Source organism: Mesoplodon mirus (genome assembly GCF_964341445.2).
Source record: "Mesoplodon mirus genome assembly, chromosome: 13".
Taxonomy (NCBI): Eukaryota; Metazoa; Chordata; class Mammalia; order Artiodactyla; family Ziphiidae; genus Mesoplodon; species Mesoplodon mirus.
Genome location: NC_138989.1, coordinates 21,577,133 through 21,603,121, shown reverse-complemented (window position 1 = coordinate 21,603,121; position 25,989 = coordinate 21,577,133). Strand labels below are relative to the sequence as shown.

General features: G+C 52.2%; 1 protein-coding gene across 1 annotated transcript in view; it reads left to right on the top strand.

Moving 5' to 3' along the window:
* MN1 (MN1 proto-oncogene, transcriptional regulator) overlaps positions 1-25,989 on the top strand; it is a 46,317-nt gene that overhangs the window by 12,862 nt on the left and 7,466 nt on the right. The window lies entirely within an intron of this gene.

The window sequence follows — 25,989 nt, the reverse complement described above, 5'->3', positions numbered from 1 at the left end:
ACCACGTCATGGGTCTCTTAGCAGTCAGAGCCCCTTTCTGTGTAGTTGGTGGCCAAGCTAGCTATGCGGGGCCGGGGCGTGGGGATGAAGACCCAGATGGGCCCTGGGTGGATCGAGCCTCGTAATGTGGCTGTGGCTAACTTTTCCTGCAGAGAAGCTGGTCCCACGAGGCCTGCTGTGGAAGCATCGAGTTTCACAGATGTACCCAGATCTTTCCATAAAAGAGGGACGATGGGGGTGGGAAAAATGAGTGACCTTTTCCCTGATGACCCCGTAAAGTGACCACTGATGCTTCTCTCCCAGCACTGAGCCTCTTTAGGGATAATCTTGCCTATTACAGAACTTGCAGGCAGGTCCCACTGTCTTAAAACGCAAGCAGTGCCCTCCCACACAATACATACATTTTTTTCCATTTTCTGAATGGTAGGCAAAAAGGGAAGGCAAGTAAATGACAAATTCAGCAAGAAGAAGATTTCCCTGACTCGAGATAAGCCAAGTGTGGAAAGGAGCTGGATGAATTAGAGGTTCACTTTCCTCCCCTTCAGGGGACCCACGGTCCAGCCATCAGCAGGCCTAATTGGCTCAAAGCAAATTGACCATTTTCATCTCCTGCGATGTAACTTTTGGTGGTTGTTTAGTATTTGAGGGACGGGAGGCTGTGGACCAAAATATGGCTTTTTTAAACAGGAGCAATTTCACGATCCTTATGCCGTGACTATTTCTAAATTGTCTGGGCATAAAGCTCTGGATGCCTTTTGCCGGTTTCTGCTTGTGCATGCAGGCATGCGCACCCCTACTCGAGTATACACATGAGCGCACACACACACACATGAACACACACAGGCCTGAGAAGTCTTAATAAGAAAGGAAAAAATAAATTAATTTTTTCCCCAAGAAGCAGCTCATGCAAAGTTTTGGCCCTGTTCAGTTTTAAGTAGAAGCTTATTGATCTCCGTGTGGTCAATTTTTGCCGAATTTGTAATCCTGTTAGGCCTCCAGGAGAGGCGTGATTAATTTACTTGTACATTTCACTATTTGGGGTCAGTTTAGTTAATAAGCATTTATTTTGTGCTCAGTGTGTGTGAAGCATTTTGCCGGGATTAGAACTGTGTGTGTGTATGTGTGTGTGTGTGACTGTGTGCACTAATGGGCCCCCTTGGCCGTCACGGAATAAAGGCCCCCAGTTGAGGTTCCCACCACTTCCTCAGGACAGGAAGGGAGGGCGAGGCCCCTCCAAGCATCACTTGTCTGGGAGGAGGGAGGAAAAGCCCAATCCAACAAACTCAGCCCCCCAGAACCTTGGAGACGGCCAAAGAACATCCATCGGCTTCCTTCTGGTGTCTTGGTCCCCGGAAAGTTTTCAAGCATTAATTCTTAATTGACTGGGAGCTGAGCACAGACGAAGAGTAAAGAATCTTAAACCTCTCTGGGGCACCTTCCATGCTGCTCCTTGACAAACGGTGGTGCTGGGTGTTTGTGTGTGTGTGTGCGTGTGTGTGTGTGCGCGCGCGCGCGCGTAACTTTTAAGGAAATGCGTGATTTGACTTTCAAAGAAGGAAGAATAAGTATGCGTAAGTCTCGAAAGCTGGGAAAAAGAAAACCAGAGCAAAACAGCCTGCAGCTTTGGCCTTTCCCAACACCGAGTCTCAGAAGGGGAGAGTGTGTCATTCTTGATGGTGCGGGCTCTTTATCCAGGCATCGCTGGGTACACCCCCTCCCTTTCTTCCTGGGCTCCCTCCAGCCTTCCTGTCTCTCTGTCTCTGGATGATGGGTTAAAATTCCACTTTTATTATTATTTTTTAAAAGACAGATTTTGGCTTAACAGTTGTAGAGCAAATGGGTTTCCTGAGCCACCCTCCCCTCCCCAGTTGCTTAATTCCTTGAACATCAGTTTCTACTGAGTCCTTGCCTTTGCAGAGCAAGGGCTGGACAGGAGTATTTTCGGCGCTGAGCCAGCCTGAAATGAACTTGAAGCACTGGGAAAACAGGCATTTGGAGAGATGAGGATACAATTTCTTTTTTTATGTGGGCCCGTTAAAGTCTAATGGACATCGGTCTGGCCTTACATTTGGAGAGGGTCTTTATCTAACCCTTAAAACCAGAATCGTTTCCGGTAATTACGACACCCCTGGCTAGACCACTAAATCTTCCAGCAGCTTGTCTGGAAGGCGGGGGCAGAGGTGGGAGGAACAGAGGGGCACACCTGTTACCTGTATCAGCTATAATTATGACATTTCTGGGCTCCTGGTTTGAAAGGGAGAATTTATGGACTAAGCTTTGCCGGAAGAGAGCGGCCCAAGGCGTTCTGGCTCATGGCAGCGAAATCACAGGGGGCCCCACGCTCGGTGTCCATCACAGCCCTTGCATTTCCTTAATAAATTAATTTAGCTCCCCGACATTTGGTATTAAGTAAGTAGTTATTTTGGAAATCCAAGAGAGAAAGAGCTGGAAGACTTTTTTTTAAAAAAACAAAAAACAACTTTTTGGAAAGAAGAAGAAGTATTGCATTTTGAAGTTGGAGACCACTGGGCATTCAGTCACGTGCTACTGTTGGGGTAACCCGTTTGGTGGGACGTGGTGGGACGTGGCAGTACGTGGCAAAACCGACCGGCCCCATTCCCGCCTGTGTTTTTGCTTCTCTACGGAGGGGATTTTTCCATTGTTAAAGCCGTCGGAGGCCGCAACACCCAAGCTCCCTGCAGTTTGTTTGGAAGTATTGTTTAGATTATTCTCACTTTTCAAATTGAGAGAAACTTAGTTTAATGGGAAAATAGCAGTATTGCTATCTTGGTGTGTTTGCTTTAGTGTTTAAAAATAGTTTGTTTTCATATCCTGAATTTCATCTTTCCTTGTTTGCTTGTTTGATGGAAACCCGTGAGTGAGTGAGTGAGTGTGTGTGTGTGTGTGTGTGTTTGGGGTGGATACACACGCAGGCAGTCAAATGGTTGCAATCATGCAGCCAAAAATCAGTTGCAATTTTAAAGCTGGCTAAAGGGACCCAGAGCGCTTGCTTTTAACTTAAACCATCTTGTCCCTTTCTCTCCCATCAGCACACCACTCCCAACCCCCTCAGCAATATTTATTTCTTCCTTAAAAAAAGGAATGCCGGGCCTGTTTGCTGAGGTCCCTGTTGGAATAGATTTCAGGGGTTATGTATTAAATGTGTTTGAGGGCGATTTCAGCCCTCAGCCTGGTCGTCCCACTACTAATGGTAGCGGGGCCTATTATAGAGAGGCAAAGAATATTGTAAATGGCTTATGCAGAAAAACCATTTAGATAAAAATGCAATTTTCCCTTCTGCATAGAGTGCTAAGAATTAATAGCGTATTCTTTCTAAATGGGTATTTTTATATTATATTTTCCTCCTAATGAAATTCTTTTCCCAAACAGGAACGTGTTTCATTTTAAACTTTAGCGTAAAATTGATCTGTTTTTAAGCCTGCAAAAACTGGTGTCCCAGTTTTCAGTAGGCCCCTTGCCTCCCTACTCTGTGCGCAAGATTTTTGAAGTTAGATCCTGCAGAGGATGGAATGGTGATTCTGTCTCTTTCCTGTCCACGTTAAGGCTGAGAACAGGGAGAGGGGCTGGGTTCGCCCACATTTTGGTTTTTTTCGTCCTTCTTCCTGGGGTGGGTTTGGGAGGGTTTGATGGTTTCCACAAATAGAGAAGCTGGTCTTGAAATTTGAACTGTCTGTGTTTGGTGCCCCTCAACCCCTCACCTTCCCTGGGTAGGAGGCTCACCTCTCTTGCCCCAGGGAACTCCCCATCATCCTCTTGGTGTGTCCCTTTCTCCCCTGCTTTTTCATTGCTTCAGAGGAAGCCTGGGTGCTCACTGCCTGCTCCCCTTTATGTGACAACTGTGAAAGAGGATGCTTTTAGCCCCAGAGCACCCACCAAGGGGCGGTTCTGTGGGTCAGCTCTCTGCCAGGGCCTCTGTGGCCATTTTGGGAGGAGTGGAAATTCAGAACTTCTTAGAAGGCCTACTTTGTGCATTCCAGCAGATCTTTGCGGCAGCATTGCTGTGGAAAGTCTTTGAGAGCTTATTTTGCCGGCTGCCATGGGCCACTGTCTGCTGACCCAATTTTTCCTGCCAGGGTGTGTGTATGTGGAGATACTGGGTAGATTTGTGTTGGCAACTGAGATGTCCAGACGTGATGGAGGGTGAAGCTGCAGTGTCATGGTAGATGGATATCCTGGAAAATATGCTTGTAATTTTCACTATTGAAATAGCACGAAGGTGAACGCTTAGGCAAAATTATAGAATGGGAAAAAAACTTCTCTCATTTTTGTGCCCCTTCTCCACAACGTTTTCCAGCCGAGAGATCCAAGACCCAGAGAGGGCAAGCAACTCAGCCAAGGTCACACAGCACAGCTGCACAGCAAGGATTGCACTATAGCTGAACTTCAGCCTTGACCTTGCCTTACTGCCTCTTGACCCCTCACCTGGGCGCTAGGATCTGATTTTGCTGAGCCTGTGCAAACCAGGGTCCAGGTCTTCTTAAGCCAGAAGTTTCCAAACGTTTTGTAGGAAGCACCAATGTAGGACACGCATTCCTGATGAGAGCAGCACGGTTCCCCTTCCTCTTTCAGAGCTACAGGAGGTATAGGCTGTATAGGAGATGATTCTTGACCTTGGGAAGCCACAGTAGCACCAGATCCTGCCAGATGGCTGGTCTAGATTTCAGGCCGGGCTCTTTGACTCTTCTGAGCTATGTGACTATCACCTCTTCAGTGCTTCCAGCTTGGTTTCCTCATAAAATTGAAAAAAGGAAAAAAAAAAATAGTGCATATCTCATGGAAGTATTATGAAGACTAAATGGGATGATTTTAGCTAAATAGGACTAAATAGGATGATTATAATGATGTGGTTAAGAGCACAGGCTCTGGCAGATTACTTGGGTTCAAACTGAAGCAACTCCACTGCCTAGCTGTGTGACCTTGGGCAGGCTACTGAACTTCTCTGTGCCTCCATTTCCTCATCAGGGAAAGAGGATAATAGTTCATACCTCGTGGGCAGGGTGCGGGGGGTGGGGAGGATTCGGTGAGTTAATATATGCCTGAGTAGTTGCTCAGAAGACTGCCCAACAATGAGGAAGCGCTGTGCCAGCACCAGCTTTTATTAACCTCCTGCTGTATGCCCGGTGTTTCATTTGTAGTGTCATATGACCCTTCGAAGTGCAAGATGGTGTTGCTGCTGGTGTTTGTCCTGTCTTACGGGTGAGGAAATGAATAGCAGAGAGGCCATGTGACTTGTCCTGGGCTATGGAGTCATGCCGGCTGGAGGGGAGCCACGCCAGTCTGTACATCAGGCCCTTAGCACGGGGCCCAGCGCCTGGGGCCATGCTCAGTACATGTTACATGGCCTAGGGCAGGGCTGGGCTGGAACCTGCTACTCCTGCAGCAGCTGTCTGAGGCCTCACCGTCAGACCCTGTCCTTGTGGGGGGCAGTCAGACCACGTGTGGACCTTGGTGAGCTGGCCCCAGCCTGGTGTGGGCAGCCATGGTGAGGCCCGGGTCCCTGGCGGTGGGATGGCAATGCTCTGGTATTTTTCTTTCACTTGACAGCTCTCCTAGGCTCTGAAGGAACAGTTTTCTGATACACATGAGGAAGGGTCAGCCTTCTCGTGGAAGGAATCTGTGAAATGAGCTGACCCACAGCCCCCGAGCACTTTGATAGGAGCCTGTGCCAGCCTTAAACAGTCTGGGAGCTGGCAATAAAGAAGTTAGACCCCCATGTCTGGCACCTCAGGTGGGGCCTCAGGAACCTGGCAGGCTCGGGCTAAACAGGAAGAGAGCAAGCATGAGAGAAAGAGAGGGAGAGAGAGAGAGAGAATGTGCCAGGGAGTGAGTGAGCGAGGTCCCTGCTCCAGGAGAGGGTGGGAGGGCTTAGCTGTCACACAGGCCTGGGTTCGAATCCCAGCTCTGCTACTTGGGTGCTGTGTGACCTTGGGCAGGTGAATCACAGGTTACAGGACCCACAACACAGGTGTAATCCCTGGGCCCCTCTCAGAGGGTTGCTGAGCCCTTTGCCCTAGGGGCCGCAAGCAGCAGGGTAAGTTGGTGAGCACGAGGGCTTTGGACTCAGCTGGAGGAGAGTCATTCTTTGTTCCCACAGGGGACCCTCAGCCATGTCCCAGCACCTCTCCCAGCCTCAGTGGCAGACTGGGGAGAGTAACACTGCTCCCTGAGGGCCCTGGCCGTGGTCCTTACCCTGGGGTGATGTAACCTCCCAGAGGATGCTTGCCAGTGTCTAGAGACATTTTTCCCTACCACAACTGCAGGGAAGGAGGGCACTACTGGCATTAGGGTAGAGTCCAGGGATGCATCCTACAGCGCACAGGGGCCGTCCTCACTCCACCTCCTCCCGACAAAGAATTATCCAGCCCCAAAGGCCAAAAGTGCCAAGGTTGAGAATCCCTGAACTACAGTGAGAGATTGAGGTGAGGTTCAAAATAATACTGAAAGCATGGTAGTAAAGTCTGAATGCAAAATGCCCGGCATATTTATTCATTCAACAAATGCATATCAAGCACTTACCATGCGGCAATGCTGTTCTAGGTGCCGAGATGCAGTGGGGAACCAGATAGACAAAAGCTCCTGCCCTCACGGAGCTTACATTCTAGGGGAGGGGACAGACTGTCAGACAAACAACAAATAAGAAGAATGTCACAGGGTGAGCAGGGCTGCAAACAGAGAATCAGAAGGGGATGGGCATGAGAGGTTCTAGATGGGGCCACCAGGGAGGCCTCTGTGAGGTGGTGATGGTTAAGCTGAGCCCTGAATGATGAGGAGTCAGCCAGTGGTGTGCTGCTAGCCGTTCAACAACCGGCTCTCCAGGGAGGGGGAAAGTTCGGCTTAGAGCATTTGCCGATTCCCGTGGTGTAAATACTCCAACCATGGCCCATGTCAAGCTGTAATGTCAGCTGTCAGCCGGCTTGCAGAATTCCTGAATATTTAACAATAGGTTCCCACACCTTGGAGCCAGTCTGGTCCAGCTCTGCAGGAAGGGTGTTCCAGACAAGGGGAGAGCAGGAGCCCTGAGGCAGGACTGAGCTGGCAAGTTCCAGGAACAGGAAGGGGTTGCGTAGGGGGAGAGCCTGTCCAAGCAGGAGGGGCCGGACCACTCGGGACTTGTCATCACACTCAAGTCAGGAGGGTGGGTTTGATTCCAAGTATGATGGGGGGGGGCAGGGGAGGGCCTTGGCCACAAGAGGGATGGGACCTCACGGCACATAGTAGATGTGTGATTAATGGTGGTTGCATCTGAGCCCAAAGTAGCTGAGAAATGTGTTTCCCTTCTCTTCCTTCCTGCCTGGCCCCTTCTGAGGAGGCAGAAACTCTCTTCCAATAGTTTGGCAGCACCCGGGCCGGGCCACAGGTTAGGGTAGGGCGTGTCCTCACCCTCCCCAAGGACAGGGCACTCAGGCCTCAGGGGAGCACTCAGCCTGCCACAGGTGGGGGTCGTGCGGGATGTCTGTCCTCCCCCTGATCTGGGCAGGGCATGGTTCATGTCCTAGCCCAGGGAGACTGTTTCCTTCTTTTCCCAGGCATTGTTCTCCAGGCCTGACAGAGGTCACCGGACAGGAAGGCACAGGACCAGCCGGACTGAGCCTCCGGGTGACCCTGGCCTGGCGTCCACCTTCTGGAGGGTTTTCTTTTGCTTTCCTCCCTGACTCTCTGAGTTGCAAAGGAATCCTAACAAGCTGCACTCACTGAGTGCCAATCACACCAAGCCCATTTTATAGTTGAGAAAACTGAGGCTCAGAGAGGGAAGGTGACCTGTCTGAGGTCACCCAACTGGGAAGTGGGGAGCAGAGGGCGGATTCACACCTGAGCCTGTCTGACTTGGGAGCCTGTGCTCAGAACCACTAAGGATGAGCTGAGAAGCTGATTTCTCACCGACAGAAGCTTGAAATAATCACTTTGCTCCATACCTGAAACTAACACAATATTGCAAATCAACTATACTTCAATAAAAAAATAAATAAAAAATAAAAACAGAGACTGGCAGAAACAAACAAACAAACACCAAAACCAAACCAAAGACCAGCTCCCAGTCTCGCACACCCTCCTCCTGACAACTGTCAGTCATGTCACTGATTATCCAAATCTTCACCATCTGTTCCCCAAGCGTGAAGGGGAAGCAGTCAGAGCCCCAGGCCTGGGGGCCAGGAGGTGGCTTGGTGTGATCGGCGCAAGGCTGTGCAACCTCGCTGAGCCTCAGTGTGCCTGTCAAGTGGGTCAATTCTGGAATCCCCAGCAGTCAGAGCCCCGTGAGCAGGGAGCATCTGCCTGTGTATCTGTCACATTCTTTCTCTGCACCCTGCACCCTGCTGGAATCGGTGCTGTGAACAAAACAGACACCACACCTGTTGAGAGAGGGAATTACCCAGTAAATACATAGAGAAAAAGGACAGTTGCATTAATGATCCACAGGAAATTGGCCAGTGTAAGGAGAGAGGGTCTGGGGCGGGCCCATTAGCCAGGATGGCAGGGGGCTCTGATGTGTGAGTGGAAAATGGAGACGAAGCAGCATTTTTTCCCCAGGACCTGGCGTTGGCTCCATGGCCAGTAGATGCCCAGTGATTGGATGAATGAAGGAAGGGGCTTTGTCAGTGGTTGGGGTGCATCCTTATGTGGTCCCAGGGCTGGGAGTCAGTGCCACCCGAATTCTCCTGAGACCTAGCAGGGATGGTGGGGGTTTCCTCCAGAGGAGCTGGTCCAGGGTCAAGGTCCCAGCCCCCGTCTCTGCAGGGTTGAGGAGGAAAGGGAGGGAGCTGTGGGCATCGGAATTCCTCATCCCCACTTCACTTTCCCCCTCTCTCCATCCCCAACACTGGTCCTCACCAGCCCCTCCCTTCCATAGGCTCTGCTTGCCTGAGACCCAGGGGCCCAGGACATAGCCCCTGTCCCAGCCAAGGCTTGTTAGAGACATCAGGGCCTGACTGACCTTGGTGGGCTGTGAGAGGAGGCTGGAATGTCCTCCGTTAGTCACCTGACCACTGGCCATTGGAACTGGCTTTTGCATCCCAGGCCTTGGGGAGGAAGACAGCTCAGGAAGTCAGTGCTGCAGCTGTAGCAGCCCTGCCTCTCCCTGCATCGATCCCTTCACCGCCCACCCTGGGCCTCAGTCTCCTCATCTGTTTTTTGGGCTAAGCAGGGTCTTGGTGAGGATCAGGGGAAATAGTGAGAAGCACTCAGTCCGGTGTCTGGCACATCACAGTGGTCACTAAACCCTGGCGTAAGTAAGATGCTTTCCACCTCCTGGACAAGAGGAATTGAGAACCTGCAAGGGGAAGAGGTGGCACACTGCAGAAAGTGGGGGAGCGGGGGCCCCTTGACAGCATCGCTCCTTTCCTGTGAATCCTGGGAAATCTGCCTGCAGAGTTTTGGAGGGTGATCCTGGGTGCCATGGATGGTAACGATGGTGGCCACTGCAGCTGGCAGAAATTCCCCAGACAGCAGGCTAGATGTTTCAGAATGCAAGTCAGTGAGAAACAGCTCTGAGATAAAAATCGTGCATTTTCTGAAGCCCCTTAGAGTTTTCAATATCCTGGCCCCGCATACCCACTTCTTAGCATCTCTGTTTGTGTAAGGTTTGGAAAATCAGTCCCTTGCTAATGTTAGGAAACTTCGAAAAATCACAGTAGCAATGCTGATAACATGTAAAGCATATTAATTGCACTGTATGTGGATGGTAATGTGTTCTCCGTGGGCAGTTACGAGACAAACCATGAGTCGCCCTTCAAAACTGTGCCTGGCTGGGAGGAAGCACCCATAACTCTGACCTGCTACTTTGTCATTGGCCTGGGTCAATGACTTGGGACAGAAGTGACCCATACCCTGTAAGACTTTGCTTCTTGCTTGTGTTTCTCCCCAGATCCATGTGACAATGAGCAAGTCTGTTTGCTGGAGATTTTTTCCTAGATTTTGCTCTTGGAAAGAAATCTCTTCTCATTCTCTGCCTCAAGCGTTAATTTATAGTTTAATCAAACAAAGCTGGGTGGAGTGTGGGGCAGTGAAAAGGGTACATATAAGGAGCAAAATCCTATCTGCCCAGAGTGGGGTACATCCATGTCCCCCTTGTGTTTTAAAGACTGGTGCAAAAACTTTGCAGGCCATTCCCCAAGGGACAGAAAAACATCTCCAGCTGTGGTTCCCCAGGTGTTTGCCCCATCTCCCTCTCTGCCGTCTCCCCCCCTCCTCCTTCTTTTTCCTTCTCTGCCTTTCATTCCTGGAACAATTGTCCGGGCCAGTTCCTTTGGGCTCCTCCACATTCCCTGCCAAAAACAAAAACCATTCTTAACCCCAGATGACCAAGGCCTGTAGTCATTTTGTCTGGTATGTGGCGTCCGCCTGGGGTTGGGGTTAGATGCATGCTTCCAATTTATATTCGGCGTGCCAGTTTCAAGGGGAGCACGGGCTGGGGGAGAAAAGGCTTCAAGGAGCAGAGAGCCCAGAACTACCAGATTTCAAGAGAGGAGAGAGAAGGACCACAAGCTCAGGGTCTGAGGCCAGCCCAGGGGGCACAAGCCAGCGGATTCTGGGTCAGGCCAGTCCCCGGCCCTTCATACCCCCTGCCCCCCTCTACTTGTTAGCCACATTTTGGACTTCAGATTTTCCTCTGTATTCTATTTGGTTATTATTAATTTTTAATGAGGTCAGACTGAAAATCCATCTGCCTGGGCCTGCCTGCCTAGGTTTGAAGGCAATTAAACTGGAGACTAACCTCTTAATTAGGGTTTCCCTGTGTAAATCTCATTTGATAAATTCCTTATCATCCTTGGCTTTAACTGCAGCGTGGCCTGGAGAGGGGATTGAGCTCCCCCGGGACCTCTAAGTGAGTCCCCCCCAGAGAGGCTGCCCCGCTCTGAAAACGGGGCTCTGCCAGCCAGAACCTCCCCCAGGAAGAGCTGGGAGAGAGGCCCCTTTCAGGGTTAATTAATCAGAAAATGTAGTGGTACCTGGTGATTCCAGAGAACTTGTCTGCCACCTTTTCATTCTTCTGTTCCCCCTTCTGCCTCCCTTCTAGGTCTTTCTTTAAAAAAAATTTTTTTGGGGGTGAACTGAACTCAGTTAAAGGAAATCTGCAGCATGCCCCCTCCTTCCTTGCCTACCCAAACTGTCTGTGTGGATGGTTACATTTTTTTCCTTCCCTTTTTTAAATACAAGTGCGGCTGGGAGTGGAAATGTCAGGGGTCAGGCTTCATGCAGCGGGGAGCAGGGGGGCAGCCTCAGCTGCTGTCTTTGCCATTCGGGAGAAATCAGAGCTGAGCTTAACCCTTTGGAGCCCAGCCCCTGCCTGTGGGTTCTGGGAACTTCCTCCTACTCTTTTTCACTAGAGTCAGGAGACTTTGTCACTGAGACTTCTTTTTTAGGGTTTTGGGCTGAAAACTACTCCCATGGTGTCGGGGGGAAGGGGAGTCACAGTGGGACTCCCAAATTCACTGCTCTAACCCCGTCAGCATCCCAGGAGGCGTCCTACTTCACAGATGGGAAAACTGAGGCCCAGGAGGCGTGGTGACACACTGAGTCTCCCAGCTGATAACAGGTGGGGCTGGGATTGGGGCCCAGCTCTTCTTGTTCTGAACCTTTGATTCCTATTTACTGGAGTTCCCCACTGCAAACCTCTAGGGTCCAGTAAAAGGAGAAGCCTGACTCAAGGATGGCGTTTGGACTCCTTAATCACTCTGCAGCCATTGAAAGGGCAGCGGGGGCAGTTTGAGAGCCGAGCTTGTGCCAGTGCCTCCTGTGAGCCACCCATGGCATCCTCACCCCACCGTGAAGCAGCTACTTCTGTTGACCCATTTTACAGACGAGAAGGGTGAGGTGCAGCAAGGAAAAGGACCTGCTTGTGGGTGTGGCCGGCAGGTGGTGTAGCCAGATCTGCCCCCCCAACACCCATCTTTCTGCCCATTGGGCCAGGCTGCCCCTAAGCATGGGGACACTGACAGTCCATGGAAACAGGAAAAACAGTACAGAGCTCGTGCCTCGAGACCACTTGGGCTCCATCACCCATGGAGTTGCCCAAGGGCAATGGCGAGACCATATGGTGTTGATCCCCGAGCCTCGGTTCCTCATCTGTGAAGTGAGGATGATGGCAGTGTCGACCTCGCGGGGTTCTGTAGGGGGGGGCTATACCCATTCATACACATTAAGCCTTATGATCAGTGATTTGTACCTGGTAAGCTTCAATACATGTTACTTGTTGTTATTATCATTATTTATTCCTAATCATGGAGGAAAAAAAAATATAGGCACTGATGAAGTCCCAAAGGGAAGAAGCCCCATGTTATGATCAGCACCTCTTCGGATAGCCAGGAGCCAGTGAGAGTTGGGAGTGGGGGGCTCTGACCCAGCCCAGTTCTAGGGGTTGACCTTGGAACCCAGCTCTGTGGCTCTGGGCAAGTTACCTCACCTCTCTGTGCTCCCATGGTGAGGAGGGAGTGCCAACTTCCTTGGTGGGCAGTGGGATGAATCTGGACCTTGAGTCTGCAGGGGGAGGAGAGGAGCGTTGCTTCATCACTTTGCCTTTAATTGGGCAGCGGCTTTATGATCCACCCTGCTGGCTGGGCCTCAGTTTCCCCGTCTGGAATGGGGAAGCTGCTATGAAGCTTCGAGGAAGTGATACACCCAGACGTGTTTGGCAGCCTCCAAGAAAGCTGCTCAGATGTCAGGGATTATTAGAATAATAGGAAGTGGGATCGTTCTCTGCAGAGTGGAGGGAAATCTGAGCACAAGGGAGGCACAGCACCCGGCAGCTCCACCTCTGTTCAGGGGTCCGTTTGCTTGGTATGTGCCCCTGAGAGGGTACCTTGAGGGTGGTGAGTGATAGTTATGTAGATAAAAGGACCAAGATGATGTTTTAGGTCCTGAGTTTGAATCTCGGTGCCCTCTTTTGTTGTGTGGCCTTGAGTGAGTCATTTTGCTACCCTGTGCCTCAGTTTTCTCATCTGTGAAGTGGGCATAGTAGAGCTCCTATTTCCTAGGGTGGTTGTGAGGCCTAAGTGAAATGAAACATTCAAGGTGTCAGCCTGGACTCCCACATGATGCCCTGCACTTGGTCCCCAGGCACCGGTCAGCGTGACGACTCAGGCTGAGCCGAGCCTGGAAAGGTCTTTGGAGCCGCCTGAAGCGGAACTTGAATTCTCTCCTTGCCGGCCTGTGGCCTCCCTTCCTCCCTCCCTCTTGAAGCCAAAGCCCAGCATCTGTTTCCCCAGGAGCTGTTTAATATTCCGCCGCGGTAAAATGAACTCATTGGAGCCACCCGAAAACAGCTGAATGAACCCCCGGCGCCCGGCGCCCTTTCAGAGCAGCTCCAGACCTCCCTCGGGCCTTGGGGAGGCTGGCAACGATAGCAGCTGTGGGAGAGGGGGCCCCCTTTTCTTCTTGGTGCCCGGGGGAGCCTGTGCCCCCAAATGGGGGCTCCTGGAGGGCCGGGTTGGGGGCTGGAGCCTGGGGAGGGGCGGCCTGGGTTTCCCAGCCTGTTCGGGGCCTCATTTGTACTTCTTGGCTCAGAGGTTCTGTGTGTGAGGCCTCCGTGGGGAGGCCGAGAAAGCTAGGCTTTCTTCAGATTCTTCTCCTGATCCTCCCCCAACCCAGCCTCAAATGGGGGCCCATGGAGGCAGGAGGCCCCAGCCTGCATGCAGCGCTGCTGGATGATGATGATGATGAAAGTGCCAGCAGCATCCTTTGAGCATTTGCTGAGCGCCCCTTGTGTTAAGTGTGTCGTCTGCACTATCTTATTGGCTCTTCAAAACCACCGGGGCAGTTTACTGTCCTTATTCCCATTTGACAGATGAGGAAACTGAGGCCCAAGCTGGCTTGTCCAAGATCATACTGCTAGGAAGTGGCCAGGCAGGGCTTCAAACAGAGTCTTCAACCAGAGTCTTCAACCAGGCTCTCTCCTTGATGGCACATAGATGTCTCCTCCTATTCCTTTGGGATCCAGTGGCCTCTTCTGTAAATGGAGGGCATGGAGGGGGGGTGTTCTAACATGCCCACCTACAGGATTGTCCTGAGTTAAAGTGACATGATACGAGGAGCATTTCACACAAGCATACAGTTGGCACTCACTGAAGTGCTAGCCGTTATCTTCACTCGATTACTTTGTGATGCCTGTTGCTTGTTCAGTCCCAATCTCAGCAGCCTCTCCCTTCTCCCCTCCCGTGGTTGCTCCTGGGGGGCCTCAGTACTCACCCCAGCTCCCTCGGAAAGCAAATGATAACAAAGTGCTTCCAGATAAAGCTGAATTAATTTCATGTAATTATCCTTGATAAAATTAAATATTACTTACAATTCGTCTTGGGCAATTTCTGTACCAAGAGGTGGTGAAGCATTGGGGTGAGAACAGCCTGAGTTGGTGCCTGCTGGGCCAGGTGCTGGGCTTGTTGGTGGCTGGGTGTGAGCTGCCCCCGAAGGTGCTCGACACCAGGACTTAAGCCCGCAGTGGTGATTTCTCCCTAAGGTAGAGAGTGCTGGGGAGGCCTGAGCAGGAGGACACAAACAGCCCCTTTCCCCATATTTTATATCTGAGGAGCTTCAGCAAGCAGTACTGGGCTTGGTTTTTCCAGCAGGTGGCCCTACATGCGTCCTGTCCCACAAACCTCTCTGGAAGATCCTAATAGTTGACCTCCAGAAACGGAATCCAAGATTTAGTGTTTTCTCTCCAGGGTTCAAAGCCCAGCAACACCACTTCCCAGCTCTGGGACTTTGGCCAAAATACCTTCTTTCTCTGAACCTCAGTTTTTCTCATCTGTAAAATGGGGGCAATTTTGATCATTCCATGAATTAATGTGGGGGATTGTGGGATCTGTCTGCTGTGCTGGCCAGAGAGGACTTGGGGGAGTGTCTTGTAAGATGAGACCAGTGATTGTCTTGGGTTGGAGTGAGGACTATGGAACTGTGCGTGATCAGTGCTGAATGCCAGTTATCAATATCAGATTATGATTGTCACTTAGTGATGATGCGACCTTGGGTGGGTCCCTGTGGGTCTTCCAATCTCCCTTTACTCATCATCTAGAAAACGGGAATAGTGATGTGTACATTATAGGTTGTCGTGAGAATAATGGAAGGTACTGGTGAGAAGTGAGGCTTGGGGTCAGCCACAGAGCAGGTGATCAAGAACTGGCATCATCACTATTACTGCTAATATTACCATCACTCTTCTTAGTCTTCAGTCACTGCATTTCCTGGCCTCTTTTTTGAGGGTTGTGAACTTGGACTATCCAGAGCTTTCATGGGGGAGATGTGACGGGGAGAACAGGAAGCAGGAGGTGTGAGGTTGTTTTTTTTTGTTTTTTTTTTTGCGGTACACGAGCCTCTCACTGTTGTGGCCTCTCCCGTCGTGGAGCACAGGCCCAGGAGGTGTGAGTTTTAATCCTAGCCTGACCTTGACCCATCGTCTGACCTCGGGGAAGTCACTTTATTTCACTGGGCCTCACTTTCTTCCCCTCTGTGATTGGACTAGGTCAGATTTACAGATTCAATGTCAAGTGCTAATCTGGATGGATTGGTTCTGGCTGCCTAGAGCACTGTGTTGAGAAAGACTCTGAGGCTGTATCTGGGTTCCATGGGAGGGAGTGCCAAGGCTGATGAGCAATGTCTTCCTTGAGCTCAAGAGGAAATAAGTTTCGGTGTGAGTGCCAGGTGGTTGATGATCCTGGAAAACATGACCCTTGTGGCTCCTTCCGGCCCAAAATTTACCTCAAATCTATGGAAGCTTCCTATTTGAAAGATGATAGGGCTTTCCTTTTGTAAGAAAACTGGTAGTCATGGCAGCCACTGACGCAGATTGGGAGAGACTTTGTAGATTATAATTCTGGACCAGTGCTGTCCAATAGAACCTTCTGCAGTGATGGAGATGTCCTATATCTGCAGTGTCCAGTATGGTAACCACTAGCCACAGACAGCTGTCAAACACTTGAAATGTGGTTAGTTGTGAATGAGGAATTGATGTTTAAATTTTATTTAAATTTAAAACAATTCATGTGGCTAGTGGCTACCATATTGGACAGCCTGCTTCTTGACTCCTAGAGCCCCTGAATTCATAGCGGCCCCCAAGATCATCAGCTTGTTATACCCCAAGCGTGCCATGAACTCTGGATAGGTTGTTGGGTGAAAGCCTGTTGCTTAGCAGCAACCACCTGCCCCCAGGCAGCTGGAAACCACCTCTGCAATAGCTTTGCTCAGGTGGGTGAGCTCTGCACAGGACGATAAATGCTTTTCCCTTCTGCTCCGCTCGCCTCCCCAGGGGGCCTGGTTCCCCAGGACTCAGACCCTGCAGTGGGCAAGGCCTGGTCTGGATCAGATCCCCCCGTCAGGTCATGACAGGGAGGCCAGCATCTCCGCATCCTGTGGTACCCCAGGAAACAGGCAGGTGTTTCCAGACACAGAGTGGATGGGCCAAGAGGGAAGGCCAGGTGATGGCCTTTAGGAGAGTGAGCATCATTTTTTACTCTTTCCTTCCCTTCTCTCTTCCTCCCTCCCTCTCCCTCTCTTTCTGGCGTGAGGCAAAAGTAGAAAGTCTTTGGAAACTGACTTGGCTTCATCCTGCCTTGGTCACTCCCTAGCTGTGTGATGTTAGGCAAGTCACCCTGCCTCTCTGAACCTGTTTCTACATCCTTTAAAAGGAATAACGTGTGTACACACAATGAGCCAAACAATACCCAAGGGCAAACACTGAAAAAAAAAAAAAGGAATAACAGCTCCGCCCTCCAAAGATTAACAAGAGGACCCAATGCAGTGATATGCAAGAAATGTGTAGAATGGTGTCTGGGGTGTGGTTCCTTTCCCTGGAGGGTAATTTAACTGATTCCCATGCCTGGTGTCAACTTAAAGCTCATCTCAGAGGTTATCCCAGCAGATTCAGGCTCAGGGTCTGTAGGCAGGAAGGGTGGCCGCGCGAGGGTGGTGGTCGGGACTCCCTGTCATCGTCCTCCAGCAGGAGGAAGTTGCTGGCATTTGTCAGCCGACCCTTCGCCGTTTTTCTCTCCATTAAAGGCACCTGCTTCTTGTGCCTTCCTCGCACACCGGTGGGGTCTAAAATAAAAGGGGAGAATTCTAACCTCCAGACTTTGAAGGAAATCTGTTGGCTGGGTTGGGGATCTGGAGAGTAAATGGCTGCAGCTCCTCCATTTCTGGATAGTCTGGAGGGGGTGGCCCTCCTCAGTAGATTTTGGGGAGGGGCAGTGGGCAAACCTCCTAATGAAGTCTTGCTTCATTGGCATCCAGGAAGCCTTGAAAAGTTCCTATTTAGGTCTATCTGGAGGCCCAGGTGATGTGGTTTGAATCTTCCTTATTTTAATGATTCTTTAGGGTTTGTTCCTGCCCCCAGGAATTGGTACAGTCAGCACATATTGGTTGAGAGCTTTCTATGTGCCAGGTGCCAGGGCCACAGTGGTGAATAGGAGAGACAAGGCTCCTGACTTCATGGAACTCACCTTCTAGAGGCAGAGTAGCACAGAACAGGACAATTATGAGAAGTTGGTGTAGCACCAGATGTTACAGCCTGGTGGGCATTGGAGCCCACTGAGGGGCTTGGAGAGACCTACCTGAGTAAGGAGGAAGTGGAATTGTTAGTTAGGTGAAGGGAGAAGTGACAGTAGTGGTCCAGGAAGAGGGGAGAGCTGGCAAGAGTAGTGTTGCCACCACTTGGTGACAGCCTCCTGCAAACTCCACCGTGAAGCCTTCTGAATGAGGAGTCAACGAGTGCTGGCTTTGGCAGGCAGGCCAGAATCCTCTGATTTGGTCACACTTCTTCACCCAACTTAACCTTCTCTGGCCTCAGTTTCCCCAGTGTACAGCACCAGCCAGCCCAGTCTTCCTAGGATCCAGTTCTGCTTTCCTCAGATCACAGGGACAAAGGTCTGTGATCTCTGCCATGGGAGGAGAGGCACTGAGTCTTAATCCTGCTTCTCCATACCTGAGACATAGGCCAAATCTAGAAAATCCTTCCAAGAGGTGGGGTACAGGTATTGCAAAATGTGTCTGGTCCTGGGAAAATGTGACAGAAGGCGAGACTGGGGTCGGCTTAGTCACCTAACCCCCACCCTTGTGCCTGCCTCTTCCCACACTCCCTGTCTGGAAGGAATGCAGTGGCCCCCAGCTTCCCAGGTCGACCTCAGAGACACACTGTGTGCATTGCATGCCCAGCAGGAACACACAGGGCCGAGCCTGTCCCCTCCGCCATTCCAAGGTAGAGGTTAGCTAGCATTTCCCACCAGTCTATAGCATAATTTAGGGTAGGGAACACCAAGTTGGGTGGCTTCTTCTTCTTCTTCTTTTTTTTTTAATTAATTAATTAATCTCTGGCTGCGTTGGGTCTTCATTGCTGTGCGTGGGCTTTCTCTAGTTGCAGTGAGCGGGGCCTACTCTGTGTTGTGGTGCGCGTGCTTCTCATTGCAGTGGCTTCTCTTGTTGCGGAGCACGGGCTCTAGGCACACGGGCTTCAGTAGTTGTGACACGGGGGCTCAGTAGTTGTGGCTCTAGAGCACAGGCTCAGTGGTTGTGGCGCACGGGCTTAGTTGCTCTGCGGCATGTGGGATCTTCCCAGACCAGGGATCGAACCTGTGTCCCCTGAATTGGCAGGCGGATTCTTAACCACTGCGCCACCAGGGAAGTCCCTTGGGTGGCTTCTTTAGGTCATAGAGTTACAGGCCTGGCAGCCGGGACTCCTGACACTTACAGTGGCAGGCCAGAGAGGGCAAGCGATGCACCTGAAGTCACACAGCCAGCTTCAGGTAGGGCTGGTGCTTGTCTTCCTGGAGTAGGGGAGGAGAGCCCAGTGTGGAGGGAAAGCAGGTTAGGGTTTGTTTTTGGCAGACACATCTCTAACCCAGAAAGCCCAAGTCCGGACCTATTGGAACCCCTGGGTGGGTGTGCCAGGCCGGGCGCCCCAGGAACTTTGGTCCCTGTTGTTTGGATGGGAGTGACCAACCAGCTTCTTCCAAGCCCAGACCAGCTTCTACTGCTCCACCCGTCTCCCTTCCCAGGCCAAGCAGATGCCACGGGTGGTTAAAAGAATACAGACTCTGGACTCACACAGGCCTGGGTTTAGATTCCAGCTCTCCACTTTCTAGCTGTGTGACCTTGGTCCTCATGGGGCTGTTGAGGTGATAAATGAGATCAGCCAGGGAGAAGGTCCTGGCCCAGCCCCGGAGCGGATGCTCTGCCTGCCTGGCCTCTCACCGTCCACTTTGCCCATCCCTCTGTCCTTCCCTGAGTCGAGGCCGAGCTGAGAGGGTGGACTCAGGGGCTGTGAGTGCTGGGTGGCTGCCCGTCTCCTCCCGCCTGATGTGGGCGACTCACATTTCCTCAGAGAGCTCACCTTTCTCCTCTTTCATTGCATTTATGGATGTGCTTTTGAATGATTAAAAAAAAATTTTTTTTACAACAACCCCTCTCCTCTACAAGCAGCATTTTACTGTTTTATTAATTTTTAAGTAGGAAGGCAGGATGGTTTCCACTATAGCCAGAGGAGGAAGACCAGGGCCACATGAACAGGGAGGACATTTCTGATTCCCGAAGGGTCACCATGCAAGTCCTCACGGATCAGAGTTGTTTACATACAAACACCTTTCTCAGGAGCATGTATTGAGCACCTACTGGGTGCCTGGCTGCTCCTTCCTACTTGTGTGAACTTGGACAAGTGACATCACCTCTCTAAGCCTCAGGTTCAGGCGTTGGCAAACTTTCTCTGTAAAGGGCCTGATAGTAAATATTTAAGGTTTGTAGGTTATACAACCTCTGTCACAATGACTCAGCTCTGCCACTGTAGCATAAAAGCAGCCATAGACAAAATGTAAACATCTGAGCATAGCTGTGTTCCAATAAAACTTTATTTATAAAGACAGACGGTGGGCTGGACATACCCTGTGGGCTGTAGTGTGCTGACCCTGGCTGGCTCTTCCTCTGTGAAATGGGGCTAAGAGAATAGAAGCTGCCCTCCAGAGTTATGGTGAGGAAGGAGTGAGTTTAAAAGAACAAACACGTGATAGGTGCTAATTAGTTCTTGTCTGTTGGTTAATTCTATCAAATGCCAATCTCCCAGCAGCACTGCCCAGTTGGTGTATGGTCTTATTTCACAGGTAGGGGAACTGAGAAGCAGAGGGATCAAGTGACTTGCCCTCAGCCCTTCTACTCATCAATAGATGACCTGGGATGCAATCTTGCCCCCTTGGTGCCCCAGTTTCCCCACCTGTATCCTCAGAGAGGATTCACTGATGTAAAATCACAGGGCATGATGATCTTATCCGTTGTGCGGAGGGGACGTGGAGGCACAGAGAGGTGGAGTCTTTTGGGCCACCAGCTGAGACGTGGCAGGGCTGGGATTAGGACCCAGCCTGGGTTTCTTGGAGATGTGGGTTACAGGCGTCTGACTCAGAAGCTGCCAGGGAGGAATGGCAGGTCCAGCTGGACCAGAGCTCTGTCAGAGTACCATTCTCATGGGGCTGCAATCCAATCCTCCCACTTGCTTAGAGTTGGGGAGCAAGGGACCTTGTCCCCAACAAGGGGGTGTGTTTCTACATCGGGTTTCCTATGCCAGGGCCGGAATGGATAAGGTGCAAGCCTCTTGTTAATTCTGACAGATTCCTGATGCCCCTCCCCTGCTCGAAACCTTCTTGTCTTCTCTTTGCAGGAACAAAGCCAAACGCTTCCAGTCCTCCGTGACTGACTCCATTTGAGCTTTGCTGCCTCCTCTTCCTCTGGGTCCCCCAGGCCCTAAATCGGGGTCCCTGGGCTGGCCTCTTGCTCTTCTGAAACAGTCACAGCAGAGCTTGGAGCGCCCCCTCTCGCTTCTCTTGATGCAGAGCTTTACACTCATCCTTAAGTCCCCTTAGTGTGTCCTCTCCTCTACAAAGTTTTCCTGGATCCCCACCCGTCCCCTGGGTCCACTTTGCTCCGACAGGGATTGTCTCTGTTCTGCAGTTCCGTGTTTATCAAAACGTCTATCCACCAGGCTGGGGGCTCTCTGAGCCCAGTGCCCAGCACACAGCTGGGAGCACATGTTTGCTTGTGATGCTTTAGCTATCATCACCGTCTCGAGGACTCCCTCTTACAGGCTGCCCCAGGCCCGGGTTTGGGGAAATGATTATGGTAACTGGATATTGAGCATCCCCTGGGCACCAGGCATTTCATCCGCCTCTCCGCAAGGCAGCAATGACCAAATTCACTTTTTAGGTGAAGGAATGGAGACTCGGGGAGTCAAAAGCAGCTGATCATGGGTCACATAGCCCGGCAGTGACAGGGTTGGCATTTGAACCTAAGCCTCTGTCTCCAAAGTGCATGACTGTCCCATGACTGACCCCCACGCAGAGCCCTTCCTCGAGACGCAGTGGTGCTATGGGAAGTTACCTGGGCCTACGGGCCACTTGCCCCCCTGCCGACCTGCCATGGAAAGAGCACAAAGCTTCCACAGCCCAGTGGATGGGTGACCGGAGCAGATGTCCCCAAGAACCTCCACCTAAAGCATCAGTGCTTCGAAAACATACTTTTTAAAATTCAGACTTGTCACTGAATCTGTTTTTTTTTTTTTTCCCAATGGGCTGAAAGGAATGCTGTTCTAATCCTATAGAAATACATGTGTATATTTGTCTTGTTTTATAAAGATAATGGTTGAATGGTTTACCACACAGCAGGCTGAGTGGGGAGCTCGGTGAGGTGTTGGCCCTTCTGTAAAGTTGCCCCCAGTGTACGGGTGGGATACTGGGGCTCAGAGAGGGACAGTGTCCTGTCCAGGGCCACACAGCACTGGGCCCAATGTCATGGGGGTGAATTGTGGGTGAGAAGGCAAGAAAACAGAATGGGAAGGGCTCTGCTGGAGACAGGGCTGGAGAGAATCTCCAATATAATAACCATACTAGAAATACTAATAGCAGCTACTATTTCTTGGGCAGCCTTGGTGCCTGGCAGTGTGTTAAGCGCTTTGCTTGCATTATCACTGGACTCTTCCCAACAGCCCTATGAGAATAATACTGTCTCCAGCCCTATTTCATGGGTGAGAAAACTGAGGCTGGGAGGAGTTAACATCCCCAAAGCCAATCCTGAAGCCTGGTGCTCTGGACGCGCGGTGCAGAGCTCCCCCTGCACAAGCACCCTTGATGCACCCTGTGGACACTGTCAGAAGGAAGGTGCAGGCTGAGGGGTCGGCTCCCGGCCCCCCAGCCTGTCACGTCTCAGCAGCAGGCAGGCAAGGAGTGGCCCGGGGGGTGCACAGGGCTGCATCTGTCACAGGTCATTGGCCACGGGGCCGCAGGCACCAGGAGAAGGAGCCTGATGGAGGCACTCAGGCCGGGGAGAGGGACCTGCCCCGTCCATCCTTGGGCTCTGGTCCTCAAACACCACCCCAGTGCCTCCACCTTTGGGGCTGGGGAGGATCCCTGGAATTCAGCCTCCCGCCCCAGTCCCGGTCCAGCCCCCAGCTCTCAGCAGCCTGGTCCCAGTGATGCCCTTGCTGCTTCGCCTCAGTGGAGCCCTCAGCCAGTTCTCAATCTAAATGACAGCTGCCCTCAGCCAAGTCAACTCCAATTAATTTCCGAAGGCTTTCAGGGGCCTGGCTGAGCCTCTCCCCAGGCTGAGCTACCCCAGCGGCTGGAGCAAGGCCCCTTCCTCACCCTCATGGGGCCTCCCGATTGTTGGTAGGGGCCCTACCAGCCCCTCAGGAGCCCCCGTGTGTGCGCCGTGTGCGCGCCGTGTGCTGCCCCCCATCTGATGGGGCCAATGTGGAAATGCTCGGGCAGCGTCCGTGGAGAAAGCACTGAATGGGGCCTCGGGTTTTGTCCTTGGCTGCTGTGTCACCCAGGGTCCTTCTCATCCCATCTGTGTGCTTTAGGGCCCTTTCCCCAAAAGCAGGAGTGTTGATCCAGAGAGAGAGGGTGGGAGGGAGGGAGGGGGAGGGGGAGGAAGAGAGAAAAAGATAAAGAGGGAGGGAGGGAACAAGAGAAAGAGAGACTGAGCAAGAAGGAGAGGGGGGTGGGAACGAGAGAGCTGGAGAGAGGAGGAGGGACTGGGTGTACCTGCCATTTGGCTGCGACATTTTACTTTTTCCTGTGACTTTGGCATCAGACAGACCTGGGAGTTACCCTGGCTCTGCCACAGGCCGGCTGTGAGACTGTGAGCCAGTGACGTCCCCTCTCTGAGCCTCGGTTTCCTCCCCTGTAAAATGCCCTCTCTCCCTGGGTGTTGGGTTGGTCCAGTGAGATTGGCCGAGGCCCGGCCCCATAGGGAGCCTGAGGTCAGTGCATCTTACTGTCCCTTGTTTTGGGAGGGCACCTGCCTTAGCCTCCTGCCTTCTTTGAATGTAAAATCTGATCACCCCAAAGGGATAGAAAGATTCAGGGGACTTGTACATCTACTCACCACCATTCATTTCTGAGAGGACCAGATAGGCCTGGAGAGGGGGAGTGACTCACCCAAGGTCACACAGCAAGCAGGTGGAGAGCTGGGATGAGAATGTGAGTCTTCATTCACATATTTCACAAATGCTTATCAGGTGCCTACTGCATGCCAGGGCCAGAGAGACCTCGGAGAGCCCCATGGGCGTGTCTGCTCTCAGGGTCTCCATCCAGGCCAGGCTTGTCTGGTCTTTACTGGTGGGAATGTTATCCCCTTCTACAGGTGGGGAAACTGAGGCTCGGCAAGCTGAGCTTGCCCAAGGTCATGGAGCTGGTGAAGGGCAGAGTTGAGACTCAGAGGGAGGAGGGAGGATTTGAGTCCAGGTTTCTGAACATCCAGAAGCTGCCGGCTATGGGGAAGGAGGGGGTGGGAATTGGGGTGTGCTGTCTTCCTGCACGGCCGGTGGCATTATAGACCAGCTTTGTACCACCTGACATCTGGCTTAGAGTCGTTGTTCCTGCCCCTGAGGCTAGAGTCGGTGAGTCCCCCACACCCCGTCTAGCTCTCTGAAGGAGGGGACACGACCCAGGGACTGAATGTGGACAGGCAGCCAAGGTGGGGTCCTCCTTGGGGTTGTGAGGCTCTTCAGAAGGATTCCAGTTGGGGTTTGGGGACCAGTTCCACTAAGGTTGGGCCCCCCACATCCCCAGGGGTGGGTTCTTGGAGATGGGCCTTTGTGTTGCCTTAAAAAAGCCTCGGACTTTGTTAACCACCGACAAGACTCTCTACTCCTGCTCTGATTGCTTGTGGCCTTTACCTGATAGAACCTGACAGAACTCGGTGAGGACCCAGGTGCTGACCTAATCCTATTTCGTAGGGAAAGAAGCTGAGTCTCAAGGAGGAAAAGTGACTTGCCCAAAGTTGCCCTGCTGGGAAAAGTGCCAGGGACCAAGTTACAGGCTTTGGTCATCTGACTCCAAAGTCTCCCCATGATGTTTTCCATCTTTGGTGGCCTGTTGCTAAGGGGCTCGGAACTCAGGATTCCCTCTCTGCCCGGGGAGATGTGTCAGCACTTCCCTGTACCCAGTGAGGCGGTCGCTGGTGGCATCATTACTATATGGTGGCTGGTGGTGGGGTGCCATTTGCAAGCGGGGGGTGTTGGAGAAACGTCACCGTGAGGCTGACAGCCAGGTAGATGGTAGGAGTCAGCAGAGGTGAGGAGTGTGTTCTAGGCGGAAGAAACATCAGGAGCAGAGGGGTGGAGGTGGGAAGGATCAGGACTTCTTCACTGAGAGGTGAGGCTGGAGGCCCAAGATGGAAGCAGGCCGCATCATGGGAAGCTGGAGACTTTATCTTGGGGGCACTGGGGAGCCATGGAAGTTTTAAGCAGGAGAGGGGCCTGCTCTGGTTGGTGCTTCAGAGTTTCTCACCTGGCTCACAGGGGAACATGGGCGTGTGGGTCAGCATAGAAGCAGAGAGAGCAGCAAGGTTGTTGCTGCAGGCGGGAGTCGGGGCCTGGACCAGGGTAGGGGCAACGGGGCGGGAGAGCAGTGGGTGAATTTTGAAGGCAGGCTCTCCCCTCCCTGGTGCTTGACTCTAGGCTTGGGGAAGAGTGATGCCCAGAGCTAGCCTGGGTGTGATGGCCCGGCCTTTCTTGGAGATGGGGACTAGGAGCTAGGAGCTTCTGGGGGGACATGGATGTGTCTGGGGGCCCTAAGGGACTCCCGGGCTGCAGGACAGAGGTGCCGAGAACAGGTGGCTCAGCCCTGTGGCTTCCAGGCCGGCCGGCCTGCCTCTGCTTCCGGGCGCAGTGGCCCAGCCCCCAGCTGAGTGGCAGCTGTCACAGACACCAGCGTCTTCCCCCCCTACACCCCCTGCCAGGTCCAAATAAAGGAAAAACCAAAATACATTTCCCTTTGTCGGAATCTGGCGAGGGTGAGCCTGCGAGAGTCATTCGCTATTGTGTTCTGGGGCCCACACTGCTCCTTACATAAGCTTCAGGTTAAAAATACTCACGGAATTCTAATTCGCCTCTCTGCCTGGGATCGCACCCCGGGGGGCCTCCCAGCCTCGGAGGGCAGGGGGTGGGGCAGGTCCCTGGCACCCAAGGAAATGAAGAAACTGCCCCACGCACAAGGCGGGTGTGCGGCAATATTAGCTCTGCCTGCCTCCAAAGCCCTGGGCTGTTAAAGTATAGTAACTATAATAATCCTAAGAGCAACTAACCTCTTCTGAAGGCTCATCATGTGCTGAAGTTTTCACCCATGTGATCTCACTTCATCGTCCTCCAAGCCTGTGAAGTAGGTTCCCATTTTACAGCCCAGGTTAATACCTTGCTTAGGTTAAACCCTGGATTAGCACCCAGGGAGCCCCTGACCTGGGTGCAACTTGGAGCCCACATTTGACCCCCATAATCTGGCCTTCCCTCTGGGGGCAGAGGGACAGGAGGTGACCCAGCAGAAGTCCCCTTTCTGAGGGTTTGAGGACAGAGTGGTGGCCGTGCGTACCACCAAGGCAGCACTTCAGCTACTGGGGGTGGGGGAGCGGCAGCTACCCCAACCCCCTCCCCGCCTGGAGCTGAGGATGCCTGAGCACGTGGCCCACCCAAACTGGAACCCATTCCCGGGGATACTGAGTGCAGGGCAAGGCAGTGAC